The sequence below is a fragment of the Myotis brandtii genome, unplaced genomic scaffold (genome assembly GCF_000412655.1).
Source record: "Myotis brandtii unplaced genomic scaffold, ASM41265v1 scaffold525, whole genome shotgun sequence".
In the NCBI taxonomy this organism is placed as follows: Eukaryota; Metazoa; Chordata; class Mammalia; order Chiroptera; family Vespertilionidae; genus Myotis; species Myotis brandtii.
The window spans coordinates 2930009-2944077 of NW_005369915.1; the positions used below are offsets into that span (position 1 = coordinate 2930009).

General features: G+C 45.2%; 1 protein-coding gene across 1 annotated transcript in view; it reads left to right on the forward strand.

The window, feature by feature from the left end:
* The first annotated feature begins 8687 nt into the window (after positions 1-8687).
* CCDC149 (coiled-coil domain containing 149) overlaps positions 8688-14069 on the forward strand; it is a 92172-nt gene continuing 86790 nt past the window's right edge. Inside the window, exon 1 of the mRNA XM_014548903.1 lies at positions 8688-8745. The gene's annotated coding sequence lies outside the window, so the exon portion shown is untranslated. The remainder of the gene's footprint in view (positions 8746-14069) is intronic.

The window sequence follows — 14069 nt, forward strand, 5'->3', positions numbered from 1 at the left end:
GCGACCCGCCAGGTGCGCTGCTCCTCCGCTCTTCCCGGTCTAGCCCGGGCCACTTTCCTCCACGCCATCTGGTGACAGCCCGTGGGGAGGGAGGGGCCTTCCCTCCGCAGGGCTGGGCCCGGGATTGGAGCGTGGAGCCCGGATCCGGGAGGGAGGAGAGGGCGCCAAGCCCCACCTGCCTTCCTAGTAGCCAGTTTTGGAGCCAAGCGATTGGACGCCCGGCGCTGAAGTGGGAAGGTGGTGCCGGGGAAATCCGGGCCCTGGGGCAACACTGGGCCAGGTGGCCTTCCCTGCAATGGAGCTTTAGGTGGGGGAGTTCAGGGTCCTCCTTAGCCTCCATTCATTCACTCCTCGATGAAATCTACATGGGTTTACTGTGGGCCCACCAAAGGAAACAGGTGCGGAGTCATTGGATTTGTGGAAGCAGAGAACACCACGCCCCGCTATTTGTCATAATCACGTGACGCTGGGTCAGTGTTTTGGACTCTTACCCAATTTCCTCCTCAGTCCACCTTTAGAGATTTTGACTCGAGAGGGGCTCCCTGACCTCCCCAAGGGGTAGGGCTTGCTGATGTCTCCTTCTCACAGGTTGCTGGTCCTGTGATGCAGTCACCCATGTCACCTAGGCAGGCTGACCATCCACCGGAAATGTGCTCTTCCCTCCCTCCTGAGAATTACCCTCCGTCCCCGAGGCGCAGGGGGCTTCTTTTCCTCATTCAGTGCACACATGCAGCGCGATGACTTGCTCTTCTGAACGTCCTCTGGGCCTCCAGGTCAGCCCGGGAACAGCCCTTAATGTCTCGTGAGTGCAAAGCGTTGCAGTTCTGAAGAGGAATGAGATGTCAGAGCTTCTTCCGTAGTTTAATTTGTTTACTCTTGGTCTAGTAATTGGAAACTGCTAACTGTACAGCATTATGATCCATTGTATTGCAGTCTGTCCCCATCTCCCTCAACTTTTCAGGCTTTATGTCAAGGAATAGATTCTCTGGGCATCTGTTCTCTTGGCCCATCAAGAATCATACCCAGCAGTTCAGGAAGCTGGAGGTGGTTCTTCATAGGAGTCCAGTGTTGGACTCTGGAATAGCAGCAGAATATTCACCACACCCACAGATGCTCACCGGATGCCTAGGAGTCAGGTTCATTGCTGGATCCTTGGGATTCAGTGGCGAAGAGAGAACCTTTCTTGCCATCAAAGGACTCCTGGAGCATATGCTGTAGTTTGGGAGGGGCCTTCCCAAACGATACGAATACTAAGGAAACACAAAAGAATGGAATATGAAGGTTGGAAAACCAAAGGAAGGGCCCGGTGTGCTGTATTGTAATCTAGTGGCCCCCCTGCTAGGCTGTGTGTTTTGTTTGGCTTTCTTCCAGTGGCCTACATGGAGCACCACACACACAAGGTGCTCAGAAAATGCTTGCAGAATAAGTTGAGATCCAGGACATGTCTTGCCTATCCCAGACTTATGCTTTCTTCCCTTCCACAGGCATTCATTAAAGGCTTAGGATGTGGAAGACACAGAGCGAGGGGTTGGGGGATGGGAAAATGAATCAAAATGCTTCCTGCCTTCGCAATAGCTAATGACGATTTAGGTCCATTTTCGATCTTAAGCATTTTACATGGCCCGTTCTCATAATGGTGTGAGGGATAAATTATTTCTGATTTTATGGATAAGGAGACTGTGGCTCAGACAGGCTAAGAACTTGCTTGGAGCCTCACAGCCAGAGGCGCAGAGTTGGATCCCTGGTTTTTCTGACTCCGGAGCTTGGCATCACTAGGCCACACTGTGTATTTTAATCATCTGTGCATCTGTCTGTATCTTCCACTAGACCAGCGGTCACCAACTGGTGGTCCGTGAGGTCTGAAAGGTTGGCGACCGCTGCACTAGACAGTAGGTTCTCCAAGGGAGGGGACCATGTCTTGTTCATTTTTGAATCCTCAGCAACTGGATTAAATGTTTCGCAGAATATGATCTATAGATCACCTGCATCAGAGTCATTTTAGGAGCAAAGAGTGCAAAGAGTCATTCTGTATTTTGGGGAAAATGCAATATTTTGAGTCTCACCCCAAATCTACTGTAGTGGATTGAAATCTCCCTCCCCGCCCTCCAATGGATACATCTAACTGCTGTCCCTCCCCTTCCACCTCCCATGAATGTGAACTTATTTGGAAATAGGGTCTTTGTAGATATAATCAAGTTTAGGATCTCAGGATGATCTCATCCTAGATTTACAGTGGGCCTACATCTGAGCGGTGTCCTTCCTTAGAAGAGAAGAGAGAGTTGAGCCATAGAGCTACAAGGGGAAAGGCTGTGAGAAGACTGAGACACACCCAGAGGGAGCTCATATGAAGACGGCTTTTTGACACACAACGATTTCTGCAGAAGTCCTGGTGTCTACCTCTCACTCGGGGTCTGCACACCAGTACCCTGCCTGCCCAGGGCCTGTGCTCTCTTTCAATCAGTTTGCTTCCTTAGCTTGCCTCTAGGAAGCAGTTTTCATTTAAAATGATTCTACAGACATCAGTTTTACTTTCACCTTTTCAGTATAACAAACTGAAATGACAGCCTTCTCACAGGCCCTGGAGTAAAAGTGGCCATGCATGTGAAAGGGGCATGGCTGGTGGTCTATTTTGAAAATTAAATGTCTAGGGAGGGGGACATGTTCTTCTTATCACCACCTGAGGTGATCTCTCAAAATCAAGGGGAGATCTTGAAAGGCAGCAGTGCGGGCAATCAATAACTTTTTATTTCCAAGATAAAAATCCTGGCCATCTTTCAGCCTAGTGCCCTATGATAAACCATGGCTAATGAATTTTGGTTAATTAATTAGATAGCAATCACTCTTGTCCCTTGACTGTGTTGTATGCAGTGCTGTTAGGCAGATGGAAGACAGTTAACCCTGGGCCTCTTCCCCAAGTGAAGTCACTGACTTTTGGAAGAGAGGAGTTTTGAAGAGGCGTAGAGTCTGGCTCTGTGATTGAGGGCATAGCTCTCTGTCTCAGTTGTTGACACAGATCTGGGGTAGTGAGTTTTGACTGTATGTCTTTCTTTTTCTTTTTCTTTTTCTTTTCTTACCTGAGGATATGTTTATTGATTTGAGAGAGAGAGGAAGGGAGAGAGAGAGGAAGAGGAACATCGATATGAGAGCGAAACATTGATCAGTTGCCTCCTGTATGCGCCCCAACCCGTGATGGAACTCACAGCTTAGGTATGTGCCCTGACCAGGAATTGAACCCACAACCTTCTGGTCTATGGGATGACTTTCCAACCAGCTGAGCCACCTGGCCAGGACTCTAGCTGTTTCTTGATGCAAATGATCAAAAACCCAATCCAAAATAGTTCATATTAGAGGGAATTTTTTGGCTGATGTTGTGGGTCAAATTGTGTCCCCAAGAGGATAAGTATCTGTGAATGTCACCTTATTTGGAAATAGAGTCTTGAAGATGTAATCAAGTTAAGGTGAGGTCATTAGAGTGGGCTCCTAATCCAATGACCAACATTCTTATAATAAGAAGAGGGAAATGTGACACAAAATTGCACAAAGGGAAGACAAGGTGAAGTCACAGAGGAAAGAAGGCCATGTGATAACAGGTAGCCAAAGAACGCCACGATTAATCGCTGGCCACTACCAGAATCCAGGAAGAGGCAAGGAAGGATCCTCCCCTAGCTATTTTTATGAAGGAGCATGGCCCTGCTGACACCTTGATTTTGAACTTCCAACTCCCAAGAATATCAGAGAATTAGCTTCTGTTGTTTCAAGACACCAGCTTTTGGCATTTTGTTGTGGCAGCCTTAGCCAACTAATGCAGCTGATGTGACTAAAATAGGGGTGACTTTGGGCACAGCTGGATTCGGCGCTCAAGCAGATGCTTCCTCTCCATCTTTGGGTCTGCTTGCTTACCGCCTTCAGTCTCAGCCTCCCAGCCTCTCAAGTTCAAGTCCAGAGGAGAAGCCAGAAACTCTTATGTGGTAGATCCTATAAAGTCCCAGGAGTCACTCCAGTTGAACTCAGATCATTTGCCTTCCCTGGGAGAAATCGCTCAGGAGTGTAGTGATGTGATTGTCTTAGGCCTGGAGTTGTGCACAGGGCCCTGCTCAGACCACATAGACTGAGAGAGGGTTGGGACATTCGAGGCTGGTTGCCAGAAGAAGGGGACTGGATGTTGAGAGAATTACCACACTGTGCAACTTCTCTGAGCTTCGTTCTCTCATCTTTAAATAGGATAATAAAGTACTTACCTCATAGGTGCTATAATTGTGAGGCTCAAATTAAATAGCCCTGTTAGTGCTTAGCTTTCAGCCTGGTAGAAAGTGTTTAGTGATCACCGGTACAATAAGCATGAACCTCAGGACACAAATTCAGGTGTTCACAAAATGAAAACTTCTTTATTTTGCTAAAACACCTTAATTTTGATTGCAAATTCACACTGTGCGGGTGGTGGAAATGTAATCTGAATTGGAGTCATGCCTCTCCCTTTCCTTGAACTTGTATTTAAGTTCTAGGGGGCTCAAGTAGTGCTCAGCCATTGGCGGTGGTAATGGGGTGGAGAGCTATTTTTAAAAATATGTTTTTATTTATTTTAGAGAGAGATGCAGGGAGAGGGAGAGGGAGGGAGGGAGGAAGAGAGGGAGGGAGGGAGGGAGAGAGAGAGAGAGAGAGGGAGAGAGAAAGAGACATTGATCGACTGCCTCCTGCACATCCCTTACTGGGGATCGAGTCCAAAACCCAGGCATGCCTGACCCAGAATCGAACCTCTCGGTGCATGGGATGATGGGACAAGGCTCAACCAAGTGACCAGGGGGAGGACTATTTTTGTTGAGCCACACTCTCCTCATTTCAGTCTAGTAACTGGTTACTGGTCACTGGATGTCACTGTGGTGTCCTTTGTTCCTCTCTTGGGCCTCTCTGGCCCTTCATCTGTACCACACCCACATGGCTTTGGGTGAACGAAGAACAAGTTGGTGTAGTGCCTTCACTGCTCTGGGCATGGGGGACTTCAAGCTCTTGCCCAATGTGGGTGCAAGGTCCTAGTCTGTTGCCCCCAAATCACTCCTGAGCTGAGGAAAACTTTGGGAAACTATTGTGCTCTTGTCTGCAGAGATGCACCACACAACACCAGGCTAGGTCCTGAGATAATGGGGTTATTTTGTAATTCCCAAGAAAAAAGGGTGTGTTTATTAGGATAAAGTCTAGGCCACTATACCAAAGATCCCTATCCTCCCCAACTAACCCCCCACTATATTGTTTTAAATCAGGTAGATATGTGGATGCCTTTCACGTCACAATGTGGTAGCCCAGGCTGGGAGAACAGTCCTGCTTCATGGGTCATTTGAGAACTCCAGGTTTTCTCCATCTTGTTACTTCACTGTGTCTTAGGGGTTGGTCCTCAACTGTGTGGTTAAAGCTGGGTTGTTGCCATGGTTTTGTCCCAGCCCATGGGAAGGGGGGGAGGACAGGGAGAGAGAGAAAGAGGGGAGGGGAGAGTTCAGAGCAAAGGGCTTTTCTTTAATTAGGGATGACTTCAGAGCTGTATGAATCACTTCTGCTCACATCCCATTGGTCTAATCATAGCCATGTGGCCATCGCTAGCTGCAAGGGAGCCTGAGGACGGCAGTCTTTAGCTGGACATGCCTAACTTAAATTAGGGACAGTTACTCTCATCATTACCTGAGGTGATCTTTCAAAATTTGGGAGATTAAAAAGTAAGAAGGGGTATATAGGACATAGAAATCCCCGAGAAGAAGAGAGGAAAAAAAAGGATAAATTGGACTTTACCAAAATTAAAAACTTCTATTTTTTTAAAGACCCTGTAAAGACAAGCCACAGACTGGAAGAGAATGTGTGCAGAACACATAGCTTATATCCAGAATATATAAAGAACTCTCACAACTCAATAATAAAACAAACAAACAACCCAATTTTAAAAATGGGCAGAAGAGTTAACAGAAGGTGCACTCAGCAAGAGATTTGCCTGGCAAATAAGCATATGAACAGATATTCAGCATCACCCACCATTAGGGAAATGTAAATGAAAACCACAAGATGCTGAAGACACACCTATTAGAATGAAAAAAACAAACAAACATGAAAAATGGACAAACCAAGTGCTGACAAGCATGAGGCACATGGGAAGTCCCACACGTGGCTGGAGGAATAGAAAAGGTATACCCACTTTTGAAAACAGTTTTGCAGTTTCTCATCAAGTCATATATACACTTAACCAAACAACCCAGCAATCCTACTCCTAGGTATTGACCCAGGAGAAATGAAGATACACGTTCAGACAAAAACTTGTATGTGAATGCTTAGAGAGGTCTTATTTATAATTGCTGAAAACTGGAAATAATCCCAATTAACAGGTGAGCAGATGAACTGTGCTCCATCCTTTAACAGAATCCTGCTCAGTGTTAAGGTGGAACAGACGATTGATCCATACAAAAAGTTGATGATTCTTAGAAACATTTGGCAACTGAAAGAAGCCAGAGACTCAAATGTTCCTACTGTAAGATTCCATTTATATGAAATTCTTGAAAAGGTAGAACAAAAAAGACAAAAACCAAATTGATTTTTGCTGGAGCCTGGGAGAGGGGTGAGTGGAGCATGCAGAAACTTTGAGGAATGATGGCCATATTCTCTGCCTTGATTGTGGGGATGACTACAAGACTTTACAGGTTTGTGAAAATTTATAGAACGGTATACCTAAAAAGGGTGAATTTTTCTCTATGTAAATTATACCTCTAATTTACATAGAGAAATCTATTTTATTTTAAAGGGAGAAAAGGATATTCAAGACAGCTATCACTATAGAGACTTTACTCTTTACTTCTCCAATTCCTCAACTCATCAGGTTTCCATCATAACTAGCCATGCCCCCACCTCAGTCCCCAGCCTCACTCCCTTCTCCCCACCCCACGCTGATTGGGCAAAGCTCAGTGTTTATCCTTCCTAGCAACTCTGATTTTACCCCCTTTCCAACTTTGAGACCTTTTCTAGTCTTTTATGTGTGTGGAGGGATCTTGGGGAAGGGAGCTAGTGGGGAGACTCTTGTAAGCCCTGATGTCTTCAGGACCAGGCTCTCAAAACTGAAAAAGCCAGTCACTTTGTTACCTGTGTTCTGCTGGGCACTCCCCTCTTTGGAACACAAAGGCAGAATGTCTGGCTCCTAAAAAGGGAGTCATGCCTCTCCCTTTCCTTGAACTTCTAAAAAGGGACAGGAGTATGTGGGGAGAAACAGCATGGGGTTACAGGAAGTAGAGGCAAGATGGATTGATAGATAGGGTATCAGTTAATATTTCAAAGCATTACTTTTATTAATAATGTTATTAAATGAAAAAGAATGGTGTACAATAGTGAATAATATCTCTTAGACGCATGTATCTCTTGCATTTGGTGAGGCTTTATGAAATAGGAGAAAGCTTCTTAGAAGAAGTGGAACTTGAACTGTGTCCTTCCCTTTGGGTTGAAGAGGGTATGGGGCAGTCATGACAGGAAACAGGCGTGACACTGGGCTGGCGGTTGACCTCTGAGGAAATGCTCCAGATAAAGACAGAAACCCAGTGGGTTGAGGTATAGAAGATAGTAAGGTTGTCTAGCCAGGATGGGCCAGATGGTGAAAGACTTCCAAAGCAAGACAGTAGGGTAGCTGGTAGCAGAGAGGCACTGGATGCTGTTCTAGCTAGAATACAATTTGATGAGAATACTTGGGAAAGATTTGTTTCCACTGATCTCAATAACCACTGAGTCTTTATCATCGGCAAGCCTTCATTTGCCAAATAAAGACAAATTTGGTGACTTAGCCAGGAATCAGGGAAAGATAAGATGAGAGATCAGTAATCTAGTTTTTCTGTCCCTGTCAACATTCCCAAATATTCCTCTTGCGTCTATATCATTCCACTTACATGGTTTTCGAACTAACCCTTGACTGGCCTCTCTTGCTACTGGATCCAAAAGATCTAGAACTCCTTGAAAGTAGTGACCACATGTTATTCATTTGTGACCTGAACACTTAGTAGTGTACCTTGCCCTTTGTAGGTGCTCAATACATGTAGACTATATGAATGCTTGGATGCTTGAATGAATGACGTGGATACAGCATCCGTGGGAATAGAGAAAAAGGGATGGCGATAAGGAAGAGTTTAAAGGATGACCCCTTCAGGATTTCATAGCCAACTGGATTGGAATATGAAATAGAGAGTCCAAAATAACCCATGATGGGTGGCTAGAGAGTGGGGATGCCAGGTCCAACAGAAGGCGAAGTCTGCAGAGAGGAGGAGGAGTTCCATTAGAACTCTGCATTGTTCAGTCTCCTGGGAGCGCTAGAACTCCGATGAGCAAGCTTAGTGCTTACTGGATGCATTTTTGATGAGCAGCTCTCCTCACAGAGGCAGATGATTTCAGAGTAAGTTTATTAAAATTAGCATGTAGGGGAAAGTGAGCACAACGGCTATTTTTATCTGATGGAATTCATGTTCTCTCCTGTGCAGGGGAATTCGCACATGTGCTTCTAAAATTGACAGCTTACACTCTTATTATGTTAAAAATTAATTTACTGACTCTCGCATTGAGTAAAATAATTGGCCGAAGATTAGAAGACGACTTTGGCTAGCCCTTGAATGAAAATGACCAGAGCGAATGACATTTCTTTCTCACTGCCTGGTTTTCCACCAATAAGACCACACTGGGGCCTTGGGAACCTCACAGCGGAGGACTTTGCTTAGTGGAGAATCTGCATCTCTCGCCCATCAGGTAATGTGGCACCAGTGGTAGGGGACAGTCCCTAAGGAACACAAACCTTTGGTTTATTTTTTATTTTGAAATCTTCCCATTTTCATTTCGCCTCTCCTATTCTACTCTGTTTTCATTATGTTATGCTATTTTGTTGTAACACACATCTTTTTTTAAAAGAAATTATTTCAAAATATTTATTTTAATAGGTTCAGAACAAAATGTAATCATTATAATGTAAGAAATACAAAATTAGAAGAAAACAAAACATCTGAGGAAAATAATTGCAATACTCAGATATTGAATTAAAAGACACTGAAAAAGAGTACTTGTTGAAACAGTGATGCTTGATAGACTATTCACTAGATTATTAAAAGTTTAAAAAGCTACTGTGTTATTATATAGTGGCTAGAAGCAGCAGTGTTTGATCTGATGAAGAATTGGCAAATAGCCGTGAGCAATGGTTAAGCGTCCTATGGGACTGACTTTCAGAAAATCAGGTTTTGAACCACCACACATCCTAATTATGTTCAGGGTACCAGGTCTTCTTCAAGCCAGTCTGCCCTCTGCACAACTAACCTATAGGGTCACCTTAAGAAAAAAAACAAATGCTTTCACCAGGTTCTCTTGTTCAGAAGCCTTCCATGGCTCCTCATTACTAGCATTCAAAGCCCTCCTCAAACTGGCCTTGACCTTCCTGGCCTATGTCTCGCTGCTCCACTCATAAATGAGCTGCTCCAGCCAAACTGATCTGTCACGCTTTCTGGCTTCCATCTTATTTTCACGCCCTGGCCTCATGCAGGCTGGCCTTCCACTTCTTCCCTGAGGTGAACTAGAAGCCCACAGCCCTCATAAAGTCTCCCAAGGTTGAAGTGAGCTCTTCATCCTGTTCCACTTTACAGGCAAGGTTCCAAACTGCTCGCACAGCACTTACATGCTCCCTAAGAAAGGAAAGCACCTTCCCTGTGTGTGCATCTTAGCTCCAACACAAGTTACTGAGCTCCTCAGAGACCGGACTGAGACCATCTGTATTGGGTAGGAAATGGGAATTCTAGAATGATGAGCTTCAGCCCTAGTCTGTGTGGCTTAGTTGGTTAGAGCATCATTCCGTGCACTGAAGGGTTATCGTTTGGATTCCGGTCAGGGCACATACCAGGTTTTCAGGTTTGATCCCGGTGTGGGCTCATATAGGAGACAACTGGTGTTTCTCTCATACATTGATGTTCTCTCTCTCTCTCTCTCTCTCTCTCTCTCTCTCTCTCTTTCTCTCTCTCTCTCTCTCTCTCTCTCTCATTTTAAAGAGAGGGGAAGGATCCTGGCTCAGGCTTCAGTGGGTCACATGTCATCAAGCTGTACCACTAGGCAGCTACATGGTCGTGGGCAAATCTCCTGACTTCTCTAGGCCTCAGTTTCTCTGGACTTTATATGGTGAGGATAACAATATCTGCCTTGTGTCTCTCATTTAAGATGAGGATACAATGCAGTGATGTGAAAATAGGGTTTAAAGTCACCAACCCGCTACAGCCAAGGTGGTGGTCCTATCCTTGCCTGGGCTTTAAGAAAACCCTTCCAGGCCTTCAAAGATGCTTCTGCAGAGAGAGGTGATGTGTCAGCTGCCGACTGTCAAGATGATGCCATTGAAAATTTATATTGATGGGGCACAGATTGACAGATCTGCTGGCTCTGCCATCTGCAGACCTATGACCAAGGCAATATTGGAGGTGGCAGGCATGGGACTCCCTTCTCCTAGCCAGGTCCAATTTGCTTTTTAATTTGCTCTAGCCTGGTGAGTTCTGTCAGGCTCACCTTCTCTTCTTTCTGGATAGTCTCCGGCGTTGCCAGACCTTTCAGCATGGTCGTAACTACTCAATCAATTCCTGAGCACTTCAATCTCCATGGCCTTTTCTGCTCTCCCCTTATTCACCTTCTATCACACCCTCTTGCTGTCCCCCAGTCCAATCTTCTGCCCCGATGTATCTGTCCTTCCATTTGCATCCCTCTCTGGTTGTTAGCCATCTGCTGACTACTTCACTTTCCTTGTTTGTTGGAGTCTTGAACAAGCCTCCTCTTAAGCTGATGGCAATGCTCAGGAAAAGACACAGCTAACAGTTATCCCTCTCCCCCTGGGTTCTTGCAGGTGCCTCCACCAGCTTCCTGCCTCCTGCATCTCCTTCTCCCTTCCCAGCCTGCCCATAAAACTCCGGGCCGGACCCTTCCTTGTTCAAAGACCTCCATTGTTCCTTTTGGCTCTCACTTTGGTTCAGACTCTGTTGTCATTGAAGACCTTTCTTACTTTCATCTAAACCAAACATTCCAACTTTGTTTTGTATTTTTCCTTTTCACATGTCCCGTGCTCCTGGCAAACGGAACCACTTTGGGTTTCCATGTACTTGGCCTTGGCTCAGGTTGTGCCCTCTGTCTGAAATGCTTGTTTTCTTGCCCCTCCTCACTTCTGCAAGGCTTAGTCATGATCACCTTGCCCCACAACTGAAAGCTCCCTTGCCTTCTGCGATCCCATAGCATCTAAGCACGCCTCTGTGACCGGTGTCTCCCTGGCCGCCTTATGCTGAAATCATTTATGTTCTGCCTCGCCTCCAGCTGAGAGTTACTCCAAGCAGGAAAGGGCTGATTCATCTGTGAATCGCCCACTGTGCCCAGTGCACAGTCCTGTGTGTAAGGAACGAATTTATAAGGGATGACAAACCTATTGAGTTCTCAGTTAACACTTGAGTTGAAAACAATGATATCTATTTATTTTGGTCAGAACACCATTCTCCTCTGTTTCTTTCTCCAAAGTCTTTTTACATCCATTTGATCTCACAGACCTTCTGAGTTTCAAAAGACTGAGATATTTTAAAGGTAGTAAGTCAGATCTCCTTTTAATACGTTCTAAGGGATTTATGAATTTACTAGAAGACATTTGTCCTCCCTTCTTTTCCTTCTTTTCTTCCAAACTGGAATTTTATGGCATCAGATATATTGCTTGGAAAGAGTCAGGCAGAAGCTTCGGGTGGGAAGTCGTTTGGTTGTAAAGAGCTGTTTTTTTTTAAAAAAATATATTTTATTGATTTTTTACAGAGAGGAAGGGAGAGGGATAGAGAGTTAGAAACATCGATGAGAGAGAAACGTCGATCAGCTGCCTCCTGCACATACCCTACTGGGGATGTGCCCGCAACCAAGGTACATGCCCTTGACCGGAATCAAACCTGGGACCCTTCAGTCCGCAGGCCAATGCTCTATCCACTGAGCCAAACCGGCCAGGACGTAAAGAGCTGCTTTTTATGATGGGCTCTGACCTGTATCATGTGGGTCTGGCACATGCCAGCCCTGAACTTTGCTCTGAACTACAATTTAACCTTGCTCCAAAGTCATCTACCACCCAACATTGACTCTTGTGCAAAGAAATTGTGTAATTTCTTTGATTCCTATGCTCATTTTCTCTTCATGAGAAATAAAAAAGACAACTCCTTACCTTTGACTTTCCTCTCCTGATATTGAAGACAGTGTCCCAGGCACTTTGCTAAAAGTTGGAGTGCAAAGTGCAGCAGGATATTGCCACCTTTCTCTGCATTCCTAATCCAATCCCCATGACCTCCTTGCCAGTTAGGACGAGCAGGGGTAGGGTCCTCATTTAGTAGGCAAATACATGGAAAGTCAAGCCCTCCTTTATGGTCACTGGGCAAGAAGCGAGTGTATGGAGCTCAGCCTTTTAATTTCAAGTCAGATAGGTGTGTTTCCCGCCGGGAGCCGTGGGTGCAGACCCCCTGCCACTCACATCAGTCGGCCCCACTCTAAATCCAAGACCTTGAGCTGAAAGAGAGACTTTTGGGGTCCAGTTTCAGATTTCTGCCCAGACTTCTATATGGGCTGGAAGTTGAGTGAAAGTGGTGTCGGGAGACCTGTGGATGAGACCATATCTTGAAGGACAATCAGGACACCACCTCTGCCTTTGTAGGCAGACGGGTGTGACCCAGCCCCATTGTGAGAGAGTCTAACAGTGCCAAGAATTCACCCACTGCCCCACTCCCTCCTGCTTCACCCCCAGCACAGGGGTTCCTTAGGTATCTGTGGGGGCCCTACCTGTGATGGACTGAATCTGTGGTTGGGGAAGAAAAGTGAGTAGCCAAAGGTAGTACCTGGAGATGATAAAGCCTTGGGTCATAGTGGATTTAACTTGAAACATTCAAGTAATATGAATTCACTGAACCCCCTAAATTTAGAAACTATAGATCAGTGATGGCGAACCTTTTGAACTCGGCGTGTCAGCATTTTGAAAAACCCTAACTTAACTCTGGTGCCGTGTCACATAGAGAAATTTTTTGATATTTGCAACCATAGTAAAACAAAGATTTATATTTTTGATATTTATTTTATGTATTTAAATGCCACTTAACAAAGAAAAATCAACCAAAAAAATGAGTTCACGTGTCACCTCTGACACGCATGTCATAGGTTCGTCATCACTGCTATAGATACATTGAAAAGGGAAAAATTATTTCATTACTCAGAGCTGACTGCTGTTAATATTTTTGTGCATTATCTTTCAGACATTTTCTCATGGCTTTATTTCTAAAACTGAGTTTATATCATAAGCTATTTTATGTTTTTATTTGTATGGAGGCTCACATACGTACAGTGAATGCACACAGTGAAAGCTCAATGCTTTTTCACACATGTGTGCGTCCGTGTAACCACCACCTAGATCCAGATCCAGAACATTCCCAGTTCCCCAGAGGTTCTGCATGTCCTTTTCCTGTCACCCTCCCACAGGTAACCATACTCTGATTCTGTCAGTGTATGCTGTTTTTATTCTCTTGCCTACTCAGCAATAAGGAGTGAATGGCCTCCATGTCGCTAGCTCGTTGTCATTATCCTCACAATCATCAGTCATAATGGCAGCATAGAGTCCAAGTATTGACAAGCTAGCCATTTGTTGGGCTTTGAGCACGTCTTAGAAATACTGATTGTATTGTTCCCCACCACCAGGAGGCCCAGCCATCTGATCAGGGTTCTATTTAGCTCTACAACAGGCTGCAGGCCCAGTGACTGGAGATTTTCCCGTGTGTTTTTTTTGCAAGGCCTGCTTGTGCCCTCCCTGGCTTGCTTGCTTCTTTGAGTGCATGTGTGTCATGCTGAACATCCTGCTGACCGCTCCATGTGCTGGACAGGGCATCCTGCAGCCTCACACATGGTACAAAGGTTTTTACAGGACAGCAAATTTAGTGTGTGACTTCTTCCCATTCCTTAACTTCTTTTTTATTATTTTTTTATTCTTTATTGATTAAGGTATTACATATGTGTCCTTACCCCCCCCCACTGCCCCCCCCCACCCCCCAGCTCATGGC